Here is a 14,802-nt window from a genome sequence, read left to right as displayed (position 1 = left end):
CTTTATATAACTATTAATATAAAATACATTTTGGTAAAGCAGTTTGATAGGAATGTATTCCCCTCTTAAGACCTTTAGCATAGTAAAATGGGGTCATGAACTCACGCTTGACATGTGAGACCGCTGATGTAGGGTTGAATCGGGCCCAATACCCCAAGATTGCTCCAAGAATGAAACAACTTTGATGATTGAGAGAGAGACATTGAGAGAGGTGTGCAACAGAGTGTCTGCACTGCCTTCTATTTATAGGCATGTATTTGGGGTGAGCGCGATGGAAAGATCTTGGGTGTCGCGTGTGATCATCGTGGCTCCATCTAGAGACTGCCACCTGTTACTTCCCCAATTGGCCACGTCACTCGTAATATACTCAAATCCAGTGTTTGGTGCACGGTGGGCATAGGCGCGAACCTCACGCACACGAATTATTTTGTAAAAATCATAACTCTTTCATGCGAGCTACGATCTAATCCCTCTTTATATCTTTGTGTTGATTTCAAAGAGTACTACAACTCTTTTTTAGGTAGTTTTAGCTAGTTTTGACTTTCATTTTCATGAGCAACGGGGTTAAAAATAAATGATTTTACAAAATCATATATCTCTCTCATACGGACCTCGTTTTCAACATTCTTTGTCCTAATGTTTATATCTCAAGGAGTACTATGAATTTCCTTTTTGCAATTTTAGTTAAAACTCAACCAATCTTTAAGTACTATTTTGACGCAATTAACTTTAATTACGTAATTGATTTTTACTTTTTACTAAATCCATAAATCCTACAATCGGAGTCGGATTTTTATGGATTGTATATCATTGGAACCACGTCAACAAGTACTTTCTAAATACGTTAACCGTTTTAAAGGACATCACAACTTTTTGGACGCTTATTTTTGAGCCTAACAGTCGATTTAATCATAAGTGTAATGACATATTTGATTTTATTATCTCGTAAATGAAATATTACAAGACTAATCTATTACATTTATTTTTCTACTCTCTCCTGACGGTGGTTGGCGACGTAGTTTTTCCCGGCTATCACAGTCCCCCGCTCCGTTTAGGAAATTTCGTCCCAAAATTCTATCTTATCGTCAGGATTCCTTCGAACAAGTAAGGGTACTTGTTCTTCATTTGGTCTTCTCATTCCTATGTATACTGAGGTCCTCGCTTAGAGTACCATCATACCTTGACTATGGGAATCTTACTCTGCTTGATTCGTTTGACCTCTCTGTCCATGATTTTGACTAGCACTTTGATGAAGTTCAGCTTAGGTTAATTTGAATTTCACCAAGTGGAATGACAAGTATATCATAATAGGGACACTTTTTAAGATTAGACACATGGAAGACATCATGCACGCTATTTATCTCTTGAGGTAGTCTATGTCGATAGGTAATTGGACTAATCCGGTCAAGGATTTCGAGTGACCCTATGTATCTAGGATTTAGCTTTCCTCGCCTCCTGAATCTTATAAATCATTTCCAATGAGATACCATGGATATCACCCTATCTCCGACTTGGAACTCTAGGGGTTTGCGCCTTATATCAACATTGCTCTTTTGATGTTTACGTGATGCCTTCATGCACACTCGATTTTGCACAATCTTCTAAGTCGTCTTGTGAATAATATTTGGCCCTGTTCATATGGTATCACCTGAAAATTTATTGGGTAGTTGGGTATCGCCAAATTCTTCCCAACAAATAGGAGATCGAGATTTCTTACCATAAAAAGCTTCGAATGGTGCAACCTTAATGATCATGTGATAGCTATTATTGTATGAGAATTCAATAAATGGAAGATGAGTGTCCCATGCATTTCCAAAATCTATCATGCATGCTCTGAGCATGTCCTCAAGCTTCTGGATTGTTCTTTCGCTTTGACTATTGGTTTGAGGATGGTAGGATGTACTAATATTCAGGCGGGTACCAAGGGATTTTTGCAAACTTTTCCTGAATTGGGAGGTAAATCTGCTATCTCTGTTAGATATAGTAGATAAAGGTACCCTATGCAATCTTAAAATATCTCTAAAGTACGTCCTGGTTAGCTTTTCCATCTTATCAATCTCTTTTATTTGTATAAAGTGGGAAGACTTGGTTAATCTATCGATAGCTACACATATAGTGTATTACCAGTAGTAGTCATGGGAAATTTGTTCACAAAATCCATTACGATATGCTCCCAGTTCCACTCAGTTATCTCTGGTTGTTGCAATGTTCCCAAGGGTTGTTGATGTTCTGCTTTATCCTTGGAACATGCTAGGTATTTACTTATTTATGTTTCAATCTCAACCTTCATGTTTGGCCACCAATAAACAGCGTTTAAGTCAAAATACATCTTGTCTGCTCCTGGATGGATGGAATGTCTAGTCCTATGGGCCTCATCAAAAACCATTCCCTTGATATCTCCAAACTTCAGAACCTATATTCGATTAATGAAGTATCTCATTCCATTTTCCTTAATCTCTAGCTGCTTTTCCATTACACTGAGGCCTTTTCCCTAATGTTTTCCTCCAATAAAGCCTCGAGTTGAGCACTTAAAATTAGTAAAATTAGACTAGTCTGGATAGTCATCGTAAGTGCCTTGACTCTATGATATTTAATTTGTTCTTTACCGCTTAAGGTGTCAGCGACAACATTAGCCTTGGTTGGATGATAACGAATCTTACAAGCATAGTTGTTCAACAACTCTAACCATCTCCTTTGTCTCATGTTGAGCTCTTTCTGATTGAATATATGTTGTAGACTCGTGTGATCTGTGTAGACTATACACTTTGTTCCGTAAATATTATAATAGAATATGAATCGCACTGTTTACATTTTATAAGGTGCTAAAGTGTACATAGACAAACCCTTGTATCTATATATGATTATGTACAATGAGAAGGATCGGTAATTGTTAGGATAATAATCCTTGAAAGATCGATTCGATTCAAAACAGATTAAGAACAAGAACAAGACAATGATTCTAAATATGCTTAATGATTATAAGCCACAACCTCAGAAGAACTTGATTAAGAATAGCTACTGTAGAGGCGTGTTTAGGATTACAAGAATATTGCCAAAGTTACAAAAACACGGTGTATGCATGCACCTTAAATACTATAACGCTAGTAATAAATAAAATGGTGGACAGACACTACCCGGATACAAAACAGACTAAACTAAACAACCCAATAACTCAACACTATATAGCCAAAAATCTCCCCCTTTGCGTCAATTAAGGCGAGAGACCCTTCACTGATGTGCCTTCTTAGTAGTCTTGAAAATCTTGTGCATAACAACAAAGAGAGTGTTACGAAACGCTATGTACCAGTGAATCATGTCATTGTAGTCCTTCTTCGCAACATCATTATTCAACTTGCACTTGTTTATAATCTCCCAAATGAATTGCAAGCAAGAAGTGGAGAACAAGTGTTTGTCGGGTAAAGCGAAGAGACATTTTTGCAAGTCTCTACGAGCCTCTGAACCGCGATGAAACATCATAGTCTAGTTTTCTGTTTCTATCTGTCCCATCTTCATCTTGTTGATGTCTTTTGCTTTGCCGATAGGAAGTACTGTGGATTTCTTTGAAAAAACAAAAATCTCTACATTCAGTTGCTCAACTTCATGGATATAAGAGAACAACGTTCGCTTTATGTGCCCCACGATTGGCTCGTACTTCTTCTCATCCGTTAAGAGGAAATGCAGCAAAATAATCCAGTTATATGGATTTAAACATGGAAGATCAGCAAGCGAGAATTCATGAACAAAACTTTCAGATCCTCTTACTGTCTTGAATTTGATGTTCGCAAAGCTGTCCATCTCGACTCGACCAATAACCTTCATAAATGTTATCTTTTGAGCACTCCATGTAAGGTACTGTGGCTTGGCATTCTTCCAGTAAAACTCCATTAATTTTTTTCTGCTTTCGCCTCGGATGGAGGAGCATTCATTACAACTTCAAATCTATGAAACAGGAACTCTTTCGCAGTCATTGGCATATCAAACTGTGAATCTACAGTATTCTCTAGCTCAAACGAAACAACTAGTTCAAGCCAATGAATATTCGGACTCTCAAATGTTTTGTTGACAATTCGCTCCAAGGTCCACTATGGAAATAAAGTCTTTAGGCTTTGTAGTGTGACCTGAGCTTCACGTTCTTCCCTTTCTTTTTCCTCAGCCTCTCTCGCTTTGCGAGCGTTTTCATCAAGTTCATTGTCACGAGCCTTTCATTTTAATTTGTCAGCCTCGTTTTCTTCTTCTTCTTCTTCACTTTCTACTAGCTTCCCTTTCCCTTTTGAATCCGAAGCTACATTAACATTCGGCTTGTTTGTAGATTTAGGCTTGCTTTCTCTCTTTGATTCCCCCTTGTTTCGGAAGGATAAGAGACTCTGAAACACCCTCGATTTGATTGAGCATGGAAAGGGTAGGGCGAACCATATCAGCAAGATGGCTACAAATTGTGGTTGTAAGCAAAGGATCACGATCTTCGAGTAAGTTGGAGAGTAAAGCATTGACGTCTCAAACACAATTTTTTTTTCTAAAGCTCTTTCAAACTTGAGCACTTCAATCTCCTTGTTCGCCTGAGTAAGCTTGACAAACTGACCTTTGATTTTCATAGTTTTAGCAACGATCTCGTCCATGATCTTGCTTTCAACTGCTAATTCGCTTTGAAGTTTATCAATGCGTGAAGAGAGAGATGTCTGAAGCTCAGTGTTATTGGTGTGAAGCCCAGTACGAACGTTCTCAAGATTTGCTATTTATGTATGAAGAGACGTGCTCAGTTTCTCAATCACCTCAGTCGCTTTTGATGCATTATTTTCAACAGCTGTCTGAAGGTTCATCATGAAGGTCTGAGATTCAGAAATTAGTTTTTCAACTTTTTCGGTTGCTTCTTTACAAGAAGAAGTAGAATTCATAACTGCCTTATTCGATTTTGCAAAACTCTCAGTGTGCTCCTTAACTAAAGTGTCAAGCATAGCCTTGACAACTAATTTGGAATAGGCATCGCTGGAGGTGGTTGTGGTGGAGTTTATCAAGGATTCCAACTTCTCATGTATAGCTTTTAGATGCCTCTGAGTGACAGGGACATCATCATCACTGTCTGCTTGAACGGAGAAGGGACTGTAGTGAAATGTTTCAAAATCGAAACCATCACCTCCAAAAAATAGTCCCAAAATCTCCCTGTTGGAGAAGAGAGATTGGTGGGATAGAGTAACCAGTTGTGAAACCTGAAGCCCTTTCCCCCGCATCAGATGTGTTGACAGTGACACGAGGTTCCTGGTGGTCGTTGTTGTAGTGAATTCGTTGAATATGGGAGTAGATTGGGAAATGGTGCCTTGCGGATGTGAAACAACAGGACGTAGGCATGGGGATATGGTGATTAGAGTAGTTGTATGATCACGTGATTGAGGAAGGGATTGGAAAAAATCATTGTAAGTAGGTGTGGTAGAAAAGGTGACCTCAGGTTGTGAACTTTGAACCGTGTCATCGTGTTCATTGTGAACATCATCATCTGACTGCAAACATTCGCTTGCGGTTGGAGTTGGAGTAGGAGTTCGCACCTGGCGAGCAGGCTTCTTGAACTTTTGCTTTTTGGAAGGAGATGGAGCTGGTGCAAATGATCCGGCTTTGGCTTTTCTCTTTTTGGGGGTCTGAGCAGGTTCAGATGGACCCTCTTTCGTCCCTTTTTGCATTCATCCATTTTTAGGCTTATCTGTTCTTCAAATGATGTTCGCATCTCAGGCGTAAAGGGGCGAGCACCTGAAGATGGAAGTTTCTTGTATTCCTCAATGATTTTGCTTGCGACTGGCACACAACGGAACATAGCTTCCAGTATCGAGCCAATGAAAGAAAATTTGGAGTTGTCAGCAATGATGATGTTTGTCATGTGAAAGATGGCAATTGCAGACTTCAAGGAATCTTGTATCACAGGAAGCTAGAGTTTGTCAATATCCCTCTGAACAACAATTGTCCAGAAGCGAGCGTAGGAAATTTCACTGTGGCGAGTTGTTGAGTGGGTACTTTGGACCAGATGAGCCCAAAAAATAGTGTCGTAGTCAAGGTTGATGCCATTGTAGAGACCATGGAAGATCGTCATGAACAATTTATTGGCACAATCAGATCCAATTACTCTTTCATAAAGGGCCTTGAAGAGCAGAGTAAAGAGGCGATTCCATTGAGGAGGTAAATTGGGTTTCCTAAACTTAGAGATAGCAATTAGGGTTTCCTTGTACCCCATTTTACAGAACATCTCCATAATAACTGAGTTGGAGATTGAGTCAGGATCCACCATAGTATAGTCTTGAGCAAGCCCTAGCAGTGAGCAGAATTTGGACTTGGTAATGGAGGTTTTCTTGCCAAGAACTTCAAAAGTGATTCGTTGCATCTCCTTGATGTATGAAGCAGATGAGTAAGCCTTTAACAGGAGAGACATTAGAATAGACTCAAATCGAGTCAAGGCATTGACCAGTGTAGAGTATTTCAAACACTCGACGATAGGAAGAAGAAAGCTGTCATACTTGAATGGTTTGAGGTCAAGAACCAAGTTCTGATTGGGCATGATGTTGAGAAACATTGACTGTGCTGTGTGTTGTTGAACGGAGGGGAGTTCTGAAGATCCTGCCATTGATGATGATTGGAGTAGAAGATGAACAATAGAGAGAAAATTGCCAGAGAGTTTTTGGAAATCTTTGATGGTGGTAAGGAATAATGAATCGTCGAAAACTCTTTATACCATTAACCTAGGAGAGAGAAAATGATTTGACGGTTGTGTTTTAATTTCTGAAACGTCGCCTAAAAAAGCGTGATCTGACAATTGTCACGTCAGAAAAAGATGTCAGGCGGCGGAAAAGTAGGCATTGTTTCAAATTTCACGCGCCCATTTGAAATCTTATCCATTAGAATTGTCGCTTCAATTCTTGTTGAATCAATTATTGCCGCATCAATTTCTCCCTTTCGCAGTTAAGATTCATCCTTCCTTTCGCATATAGAAACAAACATTCGTTATTAAGAAAACTCAAGTTGAACTGAAAAACTGAAAATAGCCATAAGTACCACGGACAACACTTTTAGAAAATCACAAGGATTTCCATGCAAGAGTGTGTCAAAGATAAGGAAATAAAGCAACACACATATGTGGAATTCTAGTGATATCTAATAAGACACAAAATTGTTGGATCCTAGGCATAGATCTCTTCCTTCGAATTCAAGAGAGACTAAGAAGTGTCTGTGTAGTTTCCCATTGAAGTACGATAAGCTGTTTATTAAGAAACAGTGAAAGGCATCTTTTAAAATTCTAATAGGGTGGGTTTATCTTCAACGAAACTACGAAACTTGATATAAGTCCGAAAGTTCGAATGAAGTAGTTGTATGACCAGTGTAGTCATTTTAATAAGTAAGTTTTGGAATTATTTAAAATGGAAAGGATTTGGTTAGAAATATCGAGAAATGTTACAAACTGGATCTATTGGGTATAAATGTCTTAGGTCTAGAACATTTCATTAAGACCACACAAAAATAAAAGTAGATTTCCAGGTACAAACCATGAGAGTAAAGTTTCATTAAATCCTTGGTGAAAAGCTAGAATGTTTAATTGTTCACCGTAAATTCGTAAACATGTGTTGGATTTTGGGTTTCACTTAATTCGTGGTGATAACGCAATTTAAGATCATAAACGCAGATGTTGTGTAACCATAAATCTCAGTGGTAATATCTGAGAGCCTCAGGGGTTAGATGCATGAAAGCGAAAGTGATGGAGAAAAGTTGGAGGTGGTTTTTAAAGAAATGAAAGTACCTCTGCTATGCGAAAATGGCCAAGTGGATAACTCTTTACTCAATGTGAAATGAGTAAGGTAGCTCTTGACTTATGTGAATGAATTAGATTGATTGGGAAGAAACGATTTGTGTGTATCGATTCAGTAAGCCTTCAACATAGAGTCTTTGAGGCTTTGGACAACATGCGACAACATGCTTCTAGGGACACTTAGTTATGCATAGATAAAGAAAGTATACCTGCCCCATCAATCGTATTTGAGATTACTTAAGATATAAACCTCCAAAGTTGTTCAATGTAGCCAATATTTTTCGTATTTTAAAATTTTATGAAACCAAATAGAAAAACAAAAATAAAGAAAATATTTTTGTTCATTTGAATTTTCTAAAAAAGAAATAAAAACAGAAATAAAATATTTTTGGATTTTTGATTTTACTGAAAAAGAATTAAAACAGAAACAAATAAAATATTTTTGTATTTTGAAATAGTGAAAAACAAAGAGATTACATAATATACATAAGTATACAAAAGGCTCCAAACCATGAATGAAGAGTTGATCACGAGACACCACGGGATTTCGCATGGATTCGCAAGTTAAAATATGGATGCGAATTACTGCGAGCGTTCACACCGATTTGCATGACAAAAAGACGACTGCGAATTACTACGAGCATTCGCACCGATTCACAAGACATCCAAGAGACTGCGAATGGGATAGTGTCACTAAAATTGAAAGTGATGCTATGAAAGCAAAAGTGGTTTTGGAACTGATTCAGCTTCCATCATTCCTAATCCTTGAAGAATACGGTTGAATGTAGGTTCAGGTAAGGATTTCATGAATATGTCAGCTAATTGATCAGCGGATCTAACAAAATGTATCTCGACATTACCATCTTCCACGTGATCCTTGCTGAAGTGATACATCAGTGCTATGTGTTTCGTTTTTGAGTGTTGCACTGGGTTGTGACAAATGTGAGTGGCGCTTTCGGAGTCACAATACAATGGGATTCGTTTCATATGCAGGCCATAGTCACGTAGTTAAATTTAAATCCATATGACCTGTGAGGGGCATGAGGCAGCAACAATATATTTAGCTTCAGTTGTTGACAAGTAAACACATGTTTGCTTTGTGGACTGCCAACCGACGAGTTTTCCATAAAGAAATTGGAATCCTCTAGTCATGCTTTTTCTATCTAACCCGCATCCTCCATGATCAGCATCTGAAAATGCTTGCACAAAGAAGCCAGACTTTGATGGGTACCATATTCCAAGTGATGATGTTTGTTTAAGATACCAGAATATGTTCTTGACAACGGTCATGTGAGGTTCTCAAGGATTCGCTTGGAACCTAGCATAATTACAAACAGAAAACATAATATCTGGTTGAATAGCAGTTAAATACATTAAAGAACCTACCATTTGTAGATAGAGTGTCATGTCTGCATCCGGTTTATCTAGTGATGGAGTGAGTTTTGTTCCGAATGCCATTGGCACCTTTACCTTTGAGTCTCTCACCACTCCAAACTTAGCTACTAGGGTCTTTGTGTATGCTTCTTGATTTATAAATATACCTTTGTGGCTCTGTCTTATGTTTAATTCAAGAAAAAGTTAATTGGACCCATTGAACTCATCTCAAATTTCGTTTCCATTAGCTTTCGGAATTCAGCTGTTAAGCTGGGATTAGTTGATCCAGAAGTAATATCATCAACGTATATTTGGACAATCATTCAATGGTCATCCTGTTTCTTGCGAAAGAAGGTTGGGTCAACCGTGTTGGATTAGTGTCTAAGCCGGTAACCATATTTGGTAAGTACTTGACCCGGTTATGCATGGTCCTTTTGGGTTGCCTTTAGTAAAGCAACTTGACTGGAGACATAATAGAGAAAGAGGTTATTATGATTTATTTATATATTATAAGAATAATATATTAAAGGAGAAATCATATTTGTTTAATTAATATTGGTCAATAATTAATTAAGAATTAATTCTGTGGTCAAATGTAATTAATTAAACTAGAGGGGATGAATTGTAATTATGTGATAGTTGCAAATTAGGGCATTGAATGCCCCTAGGATAGGGTGGAAGAATTCAAGGTGATAAGGCCTTAGAATTCGTCCATGATAAGGATTCAAGGCTTATCTTATGGGCTGCTTGGTGGGCAAGTAACCAGATAAGGATAAGAACTGAAACCCTAATCTCTACCCTATATAAAGACCCCTTAGGCCTTAGAAAAATTGTCACTTGATCCCAAGAAGACCTAGAGCCGATTTTTTCTTCTCCCCCTCTCTCTCTTGCCTCTCCATTTTCTTGTGGTGTTTGTGAGCCATTAGAGGTACTACACTTGTGGTACTTGCTTTCCAAGACAAGGAAATTTAAGACTAGTGTTGTAATTACAATATAACAACAAGAGGTATGTAATCCATTCTACTATATAGATTTCGAAATACCTAGGTGCCTGCTAGGTTTCTTCTTGTTCATAAAGTTGTGTATCTAATAGTGAAAACATAGATCCAAATCTAGGGTTTCATGAACACTTAGGATTGTTTGTATAAAACCCATCAGTGGTATCAAAGCATATGGTTAAATTGTTTTCAATTAGATTATACAATTGTATGAATTTGACACTTTAGGGTTTATGGACAATAAACCCTCGGAGGCAAGATTTCGAAATTAGGGTTCTTGAACCCTGTTTTCGAAATTTTGATAGGGTTTTTGAAACCCTTTCCCTTGTGCCCAAGATTTCGAAATCTAGGGTTTTCAAACCCTAGGATTTTCGAAATATGCCTCCTCCCCAAGATTAGATCCTAAATTTTAGAGATTTTAATAATCCCATATTTTGTAATTATCCTTTAATGGTTATATATGGTAATTAAAGATTTTGAATTATCCCATCCCATGATTCTTGAAATCTAGAGGGATTTAAGGGATTAGGATAAATTAATTGTTTAATTTAAGATAATCCTTAATGATTTAGTAATTCAAATTAATTGTTTAATTTAGATAATTATCAAATCAAGAGTTTTAATATTTAAAATTTTAATTTAAAAGTTTTAAATTTCGAAATTTTAAATTGAAATTGAAACCCTAGTATTTTAAAATGTTTAAAATACACCCTATACTATTATATTATTACAAGATTAATATATATATATATATATATATATATATATATATATATATATATATATATATATATATATATATATAATGCTAGTCTTACCGTTAGTAGGCCTCATTCACGAAGCCGATCTATAAGGGGGTATAAGGTTATGGCCTATAAAATGGTCGTTTAATGGGTATGCACTCTTACCCACCGCTTCTTTGATTGGTGGAGGGTCGTTAGCCAAACGGGTAGGATAGGGTGAACCTCTCTTCATTAATAAGTATAATGAATATATATAAAGTAACTAAACATGTTTACAAAATTCCCAATCCTAGTTACTTTAGGGAAAAGTGAATTGATGTAATCCCATGAAATTACACTTTGCACCCTTGCTAAGAAGTTAGTGGAGCGTGTGTGGTTAACCGGCACACTAGTTGGTTCTAACCAAAGGTGGCGAAGGGTGAATCATTGTTTGTCATAGTTCGATGGAGCGTGTGTGGTTAACCGACACATCGAATAGGTGACTATAACAATGAGGGCACCATGTACATTTGCATGGTTTTTCACACCCGCTTTGTGATTCTCGGCATCCCAGTCACAAACGAGAGGGGCATATCGAGATGTAAACATGCCATTGAAAAGTTCAATGAATCTCAAAAGAATCTAGGAATTCTTAATACATTTAAAACCTAATCCTTCTATGTTTTTCATGGTGAAGAATTAGTGAATCGTCATTCACTTACCTCTAAATTATTTGCATGTTGGATTACGACATCCCTTTTCTAATGTGTAAATAATGTTGTTGGATCCTAGCCCTAATTTCTCATTTTGGGTGTTTAATTAGGGATTCAATTCTAATCAAACTTTGTTCCTTTCTATTTGCAGACGTCTAACGCAAACACCAACAATGCTTCTGCTGGTTCATTCTCGCTAATGAGCCTATGTCAAAAAGTGACATTTGACGGATCGAATTTCTATGAATGGATAAGATACATTCTCATGATTGCTCGTTACGAGGACAAAGAATATTTTCTCGACGAGAATCTTGAAAAGATCAATCCGGAAATTTCTACTCTCGAAGAAATGGCTGTCTTTGAGGCCCATGAGCGGGATGTAACAAAAGTTCATTGCATTATGCTGGCCACTATGAATCCTGAACTCCAAAAGTCCTATGAGGACATGTATCCCTATGAAATGCACCAAGATTTTCTGGAGAGATACCACCAAAGCGCAAGGCAAGAGCGCTATGAGATCATCACCAACATGATCACCGCTAAGATGGGGAGTGGAGAGTCCCTAACCTCGCATTTGCAAAAGATGCAGAGGTATGTTGATCGTCTTCGCAAGTTAAATGTTAACTTTGGGGAAGATTTGGCTATCGACATCATTCTCCACTCCTTGCCCTCGTGCTACAACCAATTTAGGATGACCTACCATATGAATAAAGAAGAGGTCACCTTAAGCAAATTCAAGGGCTCCTAAGGACTGCTGAGAGCAACCTCAAGGACAAGTCTGTTACATCAACTCCCACTCCCACCGCTGCTCCTGTTTTGGCCATTGGGCAAGGGAAGGGAAAAAAGAGCAAGGCTCCTTCAAAGAGCCACCACAAGGGAAAGACCCAAGATTGTACCTCTTCTAGTGGAACCAAAGTTGGTTCTGCTAAACCCAACTCAAACCCAAAGGAGGAAGAGTGCCACCACTGCCACAAAATAGGGCACTGGAAGAAAAGCTGCCCGGAATATCTGCAAGCCATCAAAGATAGGAAGATCAAGCTGTCTTTCGCAAGTATTTATACAATTAAATCTAATGATTCATCACATGCTATTTCTTGGGTTCTTGATACAAGATGTGGTTTTCACATATGTTCTGATTTGCAGGGACTAAGAAGAGATAGGGATGTGGAGCGTGGAAGAATAAATGTAGTCATGGGGAACATAAGATCGTCGTCTGTCACCAAGATTGGAGTGTATTCTTTAACACTTAGTAATGGATTAGGTTTAGATTTAAATAATTTTTGCTATTCACCAGATATGGCAAGAAACATCATTTCATTGAATGGTTTGTTTAGACAAGGATTTAGATATTCGTTTGGTAATGAGAAGGGTTCGATTTATGCTTATCTAAATGGTGTTTTATATTTTGAAGCATTGCCTTGTAATGGAATTTATGATACTGTTATGGTTGTAGATAACCTAGGAAATGATGTATTGTGTGTGGATTCTTCCAATAGATAAAGCATGCTTGTGACATTGTTGTCTTGGACATGTTAACAAGAAACACATAACCGAACTCCAAAAGGATGGAGTGTTGGAGTCATTCGACCTTAGGGACGATGACGTGTGCGAGTCTTGTTTACTTGGAAAGATGACCAAGTCACCCTTCACTGACACTTGTGAAAGGGGTGATGGTTTATTGGATCTCATACACACTGATGTGTGTGGGCCCTTTAGATCCACCACAAGGGATGCGATCCGCTTCTATGTGATTTTAACCGATGATTATAGTAGATATGGGTATATTTACTTAATCAAGCACAAGTTAGAAACCTTTGAAAAGTTCAAAGAGTTTAAACAACAAGTGGAGAATCAATTGGGCAGGAGAATCAAGATGCTTCGATCCGGTCGAGGAGGAGAGTACCTAAGTCTTGAATTCCACGACTATCTCAAGGAATGCAGAATAGTTTCGCAATTGACGCCACCTAGGACACCACAGTTGAATGGTGTGGATGAGAGGTGTAATCGAACCCTGTTGGACATGGTTCGTTCCATTATGATTCATGCTTCACTACCTATCTCATTTTGGGGGTATGACTTAGAGACTGCCGCCCATATCCTTAACTTAGTCCCTACAAAGAAGGTTGCCAAAACACCTCACGAGATGTGGACAGGGAAAGATCCCTCGTTGGCACATATCAAGGTTTGGGGTTGCGAGGTTTTTGTAAGACGAAAGACTCACGACAAGCTCGAACCTCGTAGTGAGCGGTGTATTTTCATCGGCTACCCGTAGAAATCCTTTGGATATCTCTTCTATAGGCCAATTGACAATGTTGTCTTCATTGCGAGGAGAGGGGTTTTCCGAGAGCGAGAACTCATAAGCCAAGGGGACAGTGGAAGGCAAATTGATCTTGAAGAGATTCAAGAGTCGAGCGATGAAGGAACCTCTAACGCTGGCACTCAACCCGAGGAGGAAACTCCGGTTGAACCGATTGACGAATCATTACCTCTTAGATGTTCCGAAAGAGTTAGAGATCAACCCCAGTTATATGGTTTTCATATTACTACCGAAGGGGACACGTATATTAGTGATAGTACACTAATAAATCTAGATGAACCTAACAACTATAAGGAAGCCATGGCAGGCCCGAAGTCTGCAAAATGGAAAGAGGTGATGGATAGTGAGATTCAGCCATGCATGACAACCAAGTTTGGAATTTGGTTGAACATGTGCCCGGACGTAAGACGGTTGGGTGCAAGTGGATCTTCAAGAAGAAGACTGGCATGGATGGGAATGTGCACACGTATAAGGCGCGATTGGTTGCGAAGGGCTTTACTCAAACTCCCGGAGTTGACTATGATGAGACTTTCTCACCAGTTGTTAAAATAAAGTCTATTAGGGTGATGCTAGCCATTGCTGCATTTCATGATTATGAAATATGGCAAATGGATGTCAAAACTGCTTTCCTTAATGGGAAGTTCGCTAAGGATGTTTACATGGCTCAGCCAAAGGGTTTTGTCAATGCGAAGCATCCCAATAGAGTGTGCAAGCTTGAGAAGTCCATTTATGGACTTAAGCAAGCATCTCGCAGATGGAATCTTTGCATCGATGAGAAAGTCAAAGAGTTTAGATTTGTAAGAAGAAAAGATGAATCATGTGTGTATGTCAAAGCCGGTGGGAGTATAGTTAGCTTCCTCGTATTGTATGTCGATGACATACTACTCATAGGAAACGACAT

This window comes from Lactuca serriola, chromosome 1 (genome assembly GCF_051521515.1).
Source record: "Lactuca serriola cultivar US96UC23 chromosome 1, Lser_US96UC23_V15, whole genome shotgun sequence".
Taxonomy (NCBI): Eukaryota; Viridiplantae; Streptophyta; class Magnoliopsida; order Asterales; family Asteraceae; genus Lactuca; species Lactuca serriola.
The sequence above is the reverse complement of the archived record's forward strand: the minus strand, read 5'-3'. Positions refer to the sequence as shown.